This window comes from Sciurus vulgaris (genome assembly GCF_902686455.1).
Source record: "Sciurus vulgaris genome assembly, chromosome: 3".
In the NCBI taxonomy this organism is placed as follows: domain Eukaryota; kingdom Metazoa; phylum Chordata; class Mammalia; order Rodentia; family Sciuridae; genus Sciurus; species Sciurus vulgaris.
In genome coordinates, this window is record NC_136463.1 from 68,146,793 (window position 1) to 68,155,310 (window position 8,518).

The 8,518-nt window shown below is 48.4% G+C and overlaps 1 long non-coding RNA gene across 1 annotated transcript; it reads right to left on the minus strand.

Moving 5' to 3' along the window:
• Positions 1–4,753: 4,753 nt before the first annotated feature.
• LOC306655862 lies at positions 4,754–8,472 on the minus strand. Its single transcript, XR_013762327.1, has 3 exons — positions 8,016–8,472; positions 5,962–7,468; positions 4,754–5,002 (listed from the first exon to the last, which is right to left on the minus strand). It is a non-coding gene; the product is annotated as an uncharacterized lncRNA (long non-coding RNA).
• Between the last annotated feature and the right edge of the window lie 46 nt (positions 8,473–8,518).

The following is an 8,518-nucleotide window of genomic DNA, read 5'->3' on the forward strand; positions in this document are numbered from 1 at the left end:
GGACGAGGCCGGCAGAGGACCGATCCACTCTCGGGTAGCTGGTCCTGCTGGCCCGCTGCCTGGAGGGCGGGGCGAGGCTAGCCGCGCCGCCCTTCGCGCCTGCGCCACCTCCCCTCCACTGAGAGCTTGCACTGCTCGCTTGGCTGTCAGGCGCGGTGGCCAAGTGGTAAGGCGTCGGTCTCGTAAACCGAAGATCGCGGGTTCGAACCCCGTCCGTGCCTGGGTTGAAGGAGGGCCCTGGTGTTAGGTGCTCCCTTCGACCCTCCGCGTGGCTCTTTTTTTCTCTTTCGGATTCTGCTCGGTGGTCCTCCATTCCCTCCTCTCCGGTAGGCTCCGTAACTCCCACCCCTGCTCGCTTCGGAGAGACTAGTTTCGCTCTGCTACGCCGCGGGCCAGGCATCTCTCCCTCCCCACGCTGCACCGCTCGAGCAGGCGATCATCGTCACCGCCTGACCAGCGCCCAGGCCTGTGGTTAGCGTGGTGTGGCCGGCCAGCGTGAACTCGGGTCTCGTATTTTTGCCTGGCGCCTGAGTTCCCACGCTATGGCCTCGGTTTTGCGTTTTCCTTCCAAGACCAGTTGTGCAGGCCTTGCGCGCCGCCTGCCTGCTAGTCTGCGAAGGTATCTACAAGGTTCCGCCGGCGGGCGTAGTTCTTGGGCAGCTCGAGTGAGCTGACCTTTTGAATCCGATCCCCAGCTAGTTATGATACTCCCCAACTCATTTGTAGGGTAAACAGTCCGTTTAATATGTCATGATGTTGATGTACCTTCTGCTCCTGACCCTCTTTGATACAATCCAGTCTGTCCCCTTTTCTTTTGTAACACTCAGCATTGAACATACTACTCCATATGTTCGTGAATAGAACTTCCCCTCATTCTTCTTCCCATGTATCTACTGAAGTGATAAATAAATAAACAAACAAACAAACATTACTTTTCCCGAGGTCTCTTGCGCAACTCATCATGGAGAGTTCAGGTGAATTGAATGCGTCAGAGTCTCAGATAATCAGGAAACAGGATATGGAGCTCAGGCAGCAAGAAAATATTAATTATTTTTTAAACCCTAAGAACCCAATAAATGAAAGCAATGCCCTTGGCTTTGAAAGGGAATGGTGAGCTAGGTGTCATCATGAAATTGTTGCTATATGCAAATGGAGGTCTCTTTGCAACAAGTACCTCAGCCTAGACAGAGTTCAGACATTTCAGGGATAGGAAGGAGAGAGGTCCTGTGCTACTGGGTATTGCCTTAAATCCTGTCCCTTACTTTGAATTCCTGATGAGAAAGTGCTCCCCAGCTGCAGCTGGGTTTTCTGTAGTAGCTGGAACAGAATTTTACCCTGGTGGGGGTGGGGGATTGTGTCATGGATGAGCCAAGGCAAAGTCAATAAGTGAGGCACAAAGTACAGAAGAGGTCATAGTACAGATATTGGGAGAACATAGATCCCTAAAGGTTGAAGGGTCAGAGGCAGGGGTCAATTACGGATTCTGAATTAAGAGGGAGGCAGAAGTGATGACAAGTCAGACACAAGCTTGGGAACAGAGCAATCTTGGAATTTGGGCATCTATACTCATCCCTGCCTGGCTTAACAGGTGTGAGCAGGGGCAGAAACAACTTTGTTGAGTTTCTGGCATGACCTCCGTTAAATCCCTGTAGTCTCTGGACTTTGCCTTAGATACTAAGTTTTAAAGTTGAGTTATTTCCTAAATGCCCAGTGGCCTGACATTCTTAGTTTCTACCTCAGAGCTTGGACCTTAGAGAAACAAGGGAAACTTAAGCCACCCAACCATCTCCATGACTGTCAGGATCACAGTAGCCCCTTACACAGCTAGGCCTGAGTGGGAATTATGTGATTCTGGCCCTCTATTCAAGTTAGAATCAGTCCTCCCTAGGGAATAGGACTTGGAGCTGCAGAGGCTCCACCCTTCCCCCAGCAGTCTCCTCTGGCTCGGTCCTCCCCCTGGGGCTGCCCTTTGGGTCCAGAACAGATCATAGGGCCTCTGACATGCAGTATGAGAGCCATACTGGCAGATACCATTGGTTTGTGGGCAGGTAAAACATTTAGGATATTTAAAAAAATATACCTTCTGTCAAATATTTAACTTAAAAGCAGAATTTGGTAAGCATACCTGTTATGCTTCATTCTGTGAACATTCCAGTGGTATTCTGTGAAATACCACTTAATATACTAGTAAGTGGTATTTAAAATCTTTTATTGTATGATGGAACACAGATTCAAAAATCACACAAATCAGATGATGGTATTAAGGAGTTGTAAAGGGAATTCTACCCAGATTTGAGGCCTTTGTCAGATGCTCCAGAAACATTTCATGTGTCCCTACCATCATCACTCCCATAATCAGGAATACCATAGCCTCTGCTTCTATAGTATTCACTTGCATTTTATTTATCAGCTAATTGAGCTTCTTTGCACCTATATACCTTGTAGTTTAATTTTGCTTATTTAAAAATGGATTTATCTTTTGAGTTTTTGTTTTTTTGGACTGGAGATTGAACTTGGGTGCTTAACCACTGAGCTACATCCCCAGTCCTTTTTTTACTTTGAGGGTCTCACTAAATTGCTTAGGACTTTGCTAAATTGCTTGAGGTTGGCCTCAAACTAGCAATCCTGCCTCAGCCTCCAGAGCCACTGGAATTACAGGTGTGTACCATCCTGCCTGGCATTCCCAGTCCTTTTTGTTTTTCATTTTGAGACAGTCTTGCTCATTGCTAAGTTGCTGAGGCTGGCTTGTAACTTGTGATCCTCTGCCTCAGCTTCCCAAGTCTCTGGGATTACAGGTGTGTATCACCGTGCCCAGTTCTTCCACATTTTCTTATTTTTTTCAATCAGTAGGATTATCTTCCTTCCCTTTAATTTCCTTGCAATGTGGCCTGTAAGGAACCTGGCTCATTTTACTGATAGTTTCCTATAGTCTAAATTTTGTGGACTGCAAATTCTGTTTGATCTAGTCAGTCCATCTCTCCTAGGCATTTCTGGCAGATCAGCAGCTAGGTCTACAGGCTGGATCAAGTCAGATTCGATGCCTTTGGCAAAAGTCTGGTGTTACCTTCTCTGAGAAACTTTTCCTCCATTGAGGAGTTGTCCAGTTTCCAGTCTGGGACCCTTTTCTGTGTCTTACATCTAGATAGGAAGCCCCTTGGCAGTTGGACATACCACAGAGATAAGAAAAGTACCCTGCCTGCTTAGATGCAACCAGGTTGTGATATTTGAGAGTCACATATGACTGGATAAGGGCACAAAAACCTGCAAATTCCTATTCATTCTACAGAATACAGCTATGAGATCACCTCCTCAGTGAATGTTTCTCTAACTGCTGAAGTAGGGACCTATCTTGTGCTCGGAGTCTGTCCCTGTACCAGGTTGCTCCAAAAACTCTAATTTTATCACATTTTTCGTTCTCACAGGGTGAGCACAAATTTGCTTAGAACAGTCATCCTTGTTGTTACCTTGACATGCACTGGGGAGATGGCCCACCTCTGTCAGACTGTGGGCATCATTCATCTAATTCCACCCTGGTCAACAGGAAAAGCAAATAGTGAGCTAGGTTCGGGAGGCTGAGGCAGGAGGATCACAACAAATTCAAGGCTAGCCTCAAAATTTAGCAAGATCCTATCTAAAAAAAAAATAATAATAAATAAAAAAGCTGTGAATGTAGCTTAGTGGTAGGGTCCCTGGGTTTAAGTCTCAGAACTGGACTGGGGAACAGGTAGTGACCCTGATTCCCAGACTCGATCTCGATATTCAGGCTTTGGGAACAAGGGAAGGACATAGGCATACACTGTCGTGGATGCTGGGACACCCCAGGAGGTACAGCCTGTGGCAGAGGTGAATATGTGGAATTTTGTTTCAACTGGGGAAGGGTGGGCAGCTGGTGTGAGCAGACAGCCCCTTGCCCCCTCACTCATTGGATGTGGGTTTTCTCCAGGGCTTTCCACCTGGTGGCTTAAGAGCAGAAGGTGTCTGTTGCTAGTTGGGAAGAGCCCTTCCTTGAAGTGGTAACATGTTATAGTGGCCACCACACACACAAGAATCAATCAACAATCAATTCTGTCATAGAAAGTGAGGGCGAAGATGAAAACCACAGGGCTCTCACTTGACTTCTGGACCAAGGGCTCTAACTCCCCCACTCCACTTGCCTCTTGCCTATCAAAGGCCTCTCAGTCTTGGGGAGAGAGCTGCACCCTGGGACAGCAGCCATACTGCGTGTCCTCACTTCCCAGGAGCTGCCCACCCTTCTCTGCAGCATGTGCAGACCCCCTGCCTCTTCCCTGACCCAGCCCCCAGGAAAAGCAAATCCAGCTCAAAGCACAGCTTCTGCATTGCCAAAACATGACACCTAGGGAGAACTGACTCTCCACTGCTGCTTGAGGGCAAGGATCATGCCTTCTCAAGGAACCTAGTAGACAAAGGGTTCTTTATATGCAGTCAGCAAAACTGATTGATCAAGCATCAGCAACTTCTCTTCCTACAGCTGTAAAGCAATCAGGCTGGAAAAATCCTGGAGAAAAACCACATCCCAATTCGCCAGTGAGGACACTGAAGCCCAGAGGCAGGAAATAATAAAGGCTGCATAGGAAGTAAAGAACTGAAATAGGTCCTGAATGTTGACCAAACTAGTAATCCCAGCATGTCTCCCTCTTTCTTTCTTTCTTTTTCTTTCTTTTCTTTCTTTCTTTCTTTTTTTCTTTCTTCTTTCTCTCTCTCTCTCCCCCTCTCTCTCTCTTTCTTTCTCTTTTCAATAGGGAGTTAACTCTCTCCACCTCTTTCTCGTGGGCTCTTGGACTCTCCCTCTGTCCAAACTATCTTTGCTGAGAGAACAAAATCTAGTAAATCAACACCTGAGCTAAATATGTGGAGAAAATGAGTCACATGAATTCCACAGTCACATACAAAAGTCTTCAGATTATTTGTAGTCCTTTTCTTCCCCTGGTCACTAGGATGCCCATGTCTTCTGCCAAAACTCTTTCTGACTGATGGCAAGCAGCTGAAAAGAACCAGTGCAATTAGTTCTATTAATGCCACAATAAAAGTGGCATCTGATGAGCTGAACAGTCCAGAAAAAGTTGATTGAGAAGATCAGGACATTTTACCTCCCAAGTCTAAGTTCTGCAACTAACAAAGGGACTCGCAATCCTGCTCTGCCACTGGAAAGCACTTAGGCACTGCTAGAGTTATATAGGTGTTAATTATCAGCAGGCAATTGTAACACATGTGAAGATTAAAATACCTTGCTCCGTTCAGGTGTTTGGAGGCTACTGTGAAAACCCTCTGGTCCTCAGGGGATGTGGTTATCCTCGGAGAGGACACTGGTACAGTAACATGTCAGAGCTTGGGTCTCATGATGGCATATGCAGGCTGAAGTGTATTCAGCAGGTATTTACTGATTGGTCACCATGTGCCAGGCATTGGGACATAACAGTGTGTGAGAGAGACCCCAGTCCCTGTGTTTGTGGAGCTTACATTTTAGGTTTTGGAGGCAGAAATCAGCAAGGAGACAGACTGTACCAAAAATAAATGAATGAAGTGAGTGGCAAGTTAGAAGGGAGGAAAAAACCTGGACTGGCAGGTAAGAAGTAATGGGGCAGGGGAATGCAATTTAAAATGGGGTGATCAGGGAAAAGGATGAGGAGAGACAGAACACGGTCAAGTGTCTTGAGCTCTGTGGGATTTTGTCCTCAAGGGTGGATGATCCTTCCCAACTACTGAGGCGGGTGTGTGCAGCAGCGTGCCAGGGACTTTCTGGCTCTCCGTGTCATACCACACACCTTCACCCCCATTTCAGGGGCTGTGAGGATGGCTTGCCAAGGGACCTGACTCCTGGGGAGTCATTCATGGATGCAGAAAGAGCAGAAGCCACGGGGCAGGCATGGAGAGGTGGACTACATTGTGGAAAGGGTCAAAGTGACATAAATGCCATCAAGGCTGTTTTTAAATGATACTTACTGAGCAGGAGGGCAGGATGGGGTGGTAGAAAGCACACTGGGCCAGGCAGGAGCTGGGTGCAGAACAATTAGGCTCAGGTCTGCACTTACTGGTCAAGGGACCCTTGATCCTGGCAAGTAATTTCACTGGTAAAGTGTGGGGGCTTTGTGAAATTGTAAATTCTGAGCACAGGGTCTTGGCACCTAGAGATGTTTCACTGAGAGCTGTCAGCATCTGTGCCATTACCAAGCTGGAATGTTCTCAAAGTCAGCATTTCTCCAACAGAAGAAGGTAACCTTGTTAATCAATTTAACAGTCTGCAAGAGGCATTTTTTTAAAAAATAAAACAGGATAATATAGAACATATATTTGTGTACATAAGAATTGTTTCATAAAATTCTTACATACCCACACACACATGTATCCACATACACACATTTCCTATCATGGGGCATGATGGAAACTTTGAAAGCTGTTGGCTAAGCATGTATTTCTGAAGATGGTTGTTAAGTAGCATTTTTCTAACTTTAGTAATGTGATACCACCGTCACCATTTTTGCCATGTCAGACACCATTCATACCATTATTTATTAAATATATTTGTAACTATTTTAGCCTCATCATAACAGCAAAATTTGCAGCATTCAAATATAAAACTATATTACATTTGCTACACCGACAATAGTCTCTCATGTGAGTGAAGGAGACTATGGGAGATGGTGGTGTCAAGGCACATCTTGCAAGAGCACTTTCCCAAGTAAAGCTAGATCCAGGAGGGTTGTGTGAGGTCCAGGAAGACTGGACCCTCTCTGGGTCCCTTTTTGCCCCTGGAGGCAGGCCCAGTCCTGCAGCTTGGTTATCCACTTTCTTGTGCTTGGCCTTCCCACAGGAACCATCTTAAGCAAAGGACAGATCCTGCCTGCTTAAAGACTGGATATTTCTTGGGATGTAACTGGGGCCTTAGTATCTGCCTTCCTCTTGAGCGCTGCTTTATGCCGTGCCCCAAGTTTGCAGAATTTCCTTTCTTGTCCAGCTTTGATTCCATTGATGGGATTAGGCGCCCCCCATGGCCATGTGCTTTGATGTGGTCAGGGGGTAGCAGGGAGATTTCAGGCCCAGGGAGCAAATCTTAATCTTTTGCTGGCTTCTCTGGGATCGGTGTCTGGGTAAACCCATTACATCCCTGCCCTTTCATCCCCCCAGGACACGGGCTCCTCCAGGCTCCTTGAGTCTCACTGATCCTAAGGGTTTGTCAGATTTGAAGAGAGCAATAAAAGGGGGAGAGAAAGCAGAGCAAGAACTCCAGCCCCCCTCCAGCACCAGCAGCATCACCAGCAATGTTGGAGCATCTTCCTCTGTTTTCCCTTCTAATTCTGAGCTCCCACAAAATGGGGATTACAGAGGCCTGGGGTCAGCACCAGGCTTCTTCCGGCTAGTTAGCACCTCTGCGCTCCATTCTTCCCAGAGCTGTGTTCTGGAAGCAGCTGCTTCTGCACATTTGTCTATGCTGCTGGGGATCCCAGTGCACCTGGTAGAGGAGGGAACAGAGAAGTCACTTAGCTTCCACAGCAGTGAGGATTTAAGGCAAGATTTAGGTTAGTGGGGCCAGGAAAGAGAAGATAGGAACACAGTCAAAAATCTATGTCAAGTCACAGATATATCACAATATTTTCTTTAATGACTCCAAGGCTCTGCCTCAAAGGAGAAGGGAAACTCAATCTCAGTAGTCATTTAGGCTACCCCATTACTTTTTCTTCCCTGTCTCTGGAATCCAGGTCGACTTGAGGCTGTGTATTTTGAAATCTATGGATGGTCCAGATGGGTCCCAGGCAAATACGCCGTTAGTCCCCCACTTGGTGGTATCTTCCCGAATGGGACGGCAGGTTTTCCACCAACCGGGATTCTATTGCCCTCTGATCCTCTCCTCTTGGAAAAGCTCCGCCTCGGACTCGCAGCTTTTTCATCCTTTCCCTCCCCCACAGTCCCCCTAAAGGAACTCGGCTTTTCAAAAAGCAGAGCCAGGAAGAGAGGTTATCCGCAGGCAGCTGGAACTGGGAGTTGAAAATACAAATTACCTCGAGAAAACATGCTGGGCGCTGCGCCTGGTGCTCTACATTTATTATGTCCTTGATTTGCCACTAATGCTTTTAAAGAAATCCCTGGCCGTCCGTGGAGGTTGAGGCCGGCTGCGGCGCGCTCAGGCGCGGCGGGCGCGGCCCGGGAGCAGAGCGGCCGGCAGGGGGCTCTCCGCGCCGGTCTTTGCGGGAGGCAGCGCCGGCAGCGGTTCGGACGGGTCAAAGGAGGAAAAAGGAAAATTACTGGGCTCGGGGGCCGGAAGGGCTGCGTGACTGGAAGGAAGGCACTCGAGACTGTCGAGCCGGGCCGCCCGAGTCCAGACCCGGTCCTCGCAGCGTCTCAGGCAGCCTCGGAGAGGGTCGCCCAGACCGCCCCCGCCCCGCCCGGGTGTCTTCCCGCCGGTGCCGCAGGCTGGAGCGGGCGTCGCGGCCGGGGGCGGCGCCGCGGAGGGGCGGGCGGAGGGCGGGCCGGGGCGGGGCGCCGTCCGCTTGGCTCCGGAGGC